Below are 2,500 nucleotides of genomic sequence, written 5' to 3'. Positions count from 1 at the left end.
GCTCGCCGCTCGCTTGCCCAGCCAAAAATGGCCAGTTTTGGCCCGTTTTTGGGCCGTTTTGGCCAGTTTTTGGCCTGTTTTTGCGTTGCGCGGTGACCGTCTTGAGCGGAGCAAAATGTCAGCCATCTCAGCACCCTGGAACCCCCCGGGTGGCACAGGGCTGGATGGGGCTTTCGTATAGCAGGGACGGTGCTGCCTCTCGCTTCGCTCGCTGTCCGCCGCTCGCCGCTCCCTCGCGCAGCCAAAAATGGCCAGTTTTGTCCCGTTTTTGGGCCGTTTTGGCCAGTTTTTGGCCTGTTCTTGCGTCGCGCGGTGACCGTCGTGAGCGGAGCAAAATGTCAGCCATCTCAGCACCCTGGAACCCCCCGGGTGGCACAGGGCTGGATGGGGCTTTCGTATAGCAGGGACGGTGCTGCCTCTCGCTTCGCTCGCTGTCCGCCGCTCGCCGCTCGCTCGCGCAGCCAAAAATGGCCAGTTTTGGCCCGTTTTTGGGCCGTTTTGGCCAGTTTTTGGCCTGTTCTTGCGTCGCGCGGTGACCGTCGTGAGCGGAGCAAAATGTCAGCCATCTCAGCACCCTGGAACCCCCCGGGTGGCACAGGGCTGGATGGGGCTTTCGTATAGCAGGGACGGTGCTGCCTCTCGCTTCGCTCGCTGTTCGCCGCTCGCCGCTCGCTCGCGCAGCCAAAAATGGCCAGTTTTGGCCCGTTTTGGCCAGTTTTTGGCCTGTTTTTGCGTTGCGCGGTGACCATCTTGAGCGGAGCAAAATGTCAGCCATCTCAGCACCCTGGAACCCCCCGGGTGGCACAGGGCTGGATGGGGCTTTCGTATAGCAGGGACGGTGATGCCTCTCGCTTCGCTCGCTGTCCGCCGCTCGCTGCTCGCTCGCGCAGCCAAAAATGGCCAGTTTTGGCCCGTTTTTGGGCCGTTTTGGCCTGTTTTTGGGCTGTTCTTGCGTCGCGCGGTGACCGTCGTGAGCGGAGCAAAATGTCAGCCATCTCAGCACCCTGGAACCCCCCGGGTGGCACAGGGCTGGATGGGGCTTTCGTATAGCAGGGACGGTGCTGCCTCTCGCTTCGCTCGCTGTCCGCCGCTCGCCGCTCGCTCGCGCAGCCAAAAATGGCCAGTTTTGTCCCGTTTTTGGGCCGTTTTGGCCTGTTTTTGGGCTGTTCTTGCGTCGCGCGGTGACCGTCGTGAGCGGAGCAAAATGTCAGCCATCTCAGCACCCTGGAACCCCCCGGGTGGCACAGGGCTGGATGGGGCTTTCGTATAGCAGGGACGGTGCTGCCTCTCGCTTCGCTCGCTGTCCGCCGCTCGCCGCTCGCTCGCGCAGCCAAAAATGGCCAGTTTTGGCCCGTTTTTGGGCCGTTTTGGCCAGTTTTTGGCCTGTTCTTGCGTCGCGCGGTGACCGTCGTGAGCGGAGCAAAATGTCAGCCATCTCAGCACCCTGGAACCCCCCGGGTGGCACAGGGCTGGATGGGGCTTTCGTATAGCAGGGACGGTGCTGCCTCTCGCTTCGCTCGCTGTTCGCCGCTCGCCGCTCGCTCGCGCAGCCAAAAATGGCCAGTTTTGGCCCGTTTTGGCCAGTTTTTGGCCTGTTTTTGCGTTGCGCGGTGACCATCTTGAGCGGAGCAAAATGTCAGCCATCTCAGCACCCTGGAACCCCCCGGGTGGCACAGGGCTGGATGGGGCTTTCGTATAGCAGGGACGGTGATGCCTCTCGCTTCGCTCGCTGTCCGCCGCTCGCTGCTCGCTCACGCAGCCAAAAATGGCCAGTTTTGGCCCGTTTTTGGGCCGTTTTGGCCTGTTTTTGGCCTGTTCTTGCGTCGCGCGGTGACCGTCGTGAGCGGAGCAAAATGTCAGCCATCTCAGCACCCTGGAACCCCCCGGGTGGCACAGGGCTGGATGGGGCTTTCGTATAGCAGGGACGGTGCTGCCTCTCGCTTAGCTCGCTGTCCGCCGCTCGCCGCTCGCTCGCGCAGCCAAAAATGGCCAGTTTTGTCCCGTTTTTGGGCCGTTTTGGCCTGTTTTTGGGCTGTTCTTGCGTCGCGCGGTGACCGTCGTGAGCGGAGCAAAATGTCAGCCATCTCAGCACCCTGGAACCCCCCGGGTGGCACAGGGCTGGATGGGGCTTTCGTATAGCAGGGATGGTGCTGCCTCTCGCTTCGCTCGTTGTCCGCCGCTCGCCGCTCGCTCGCGCAGCCAAAAATGGCCAGTTTTGGCCCGTTTTTGGGCCGTTTTGGCCAGTTTTTGGCCTGTTCTTGCGTCGCGCGGTGACCGTCGTGAGCGGAGCAAAATGTCAGCCATCTCAGCACCCTGGAACCCCCCGGGTGGCACAGGGCTGGATGGGGCTTTCGTATAGCAGGGACGGTGCTGCCTCTCGCTTCGCTCGCTGTCCGCCGCTCGCCGCTCGCTCGCGCAGCCAAAAATGGCCAGTTTTGGCCCGTTTTGGCCAGTTTTTGGCCTGTTTTTGCGTTGCGCGGTGACCATCTTGAGCGGAGCA

Source organism: Musa acuminata, unplaced genomic scaffold (assembly GCF_036884655.1).
Source record: "Musa acuminata AAA Group cultivar baxijiao unplaced genomic scaffold, Cavendish_Baxijiao_AAA HiC_scaffold_119, whole genome shotgun sequence".
In the NCBI taxonomy this organism is placed as follows: Eukaryota; Viridiplantae; Streptophyta; class Magnoliopsida; order Zingiberales; family Musaceae; genus Musa; species Musa acuminata.
The sequence above is the reverse complement of the archived record's forward strand: the minus strand, read 5'-3'. Positions refer to the sequence as shown.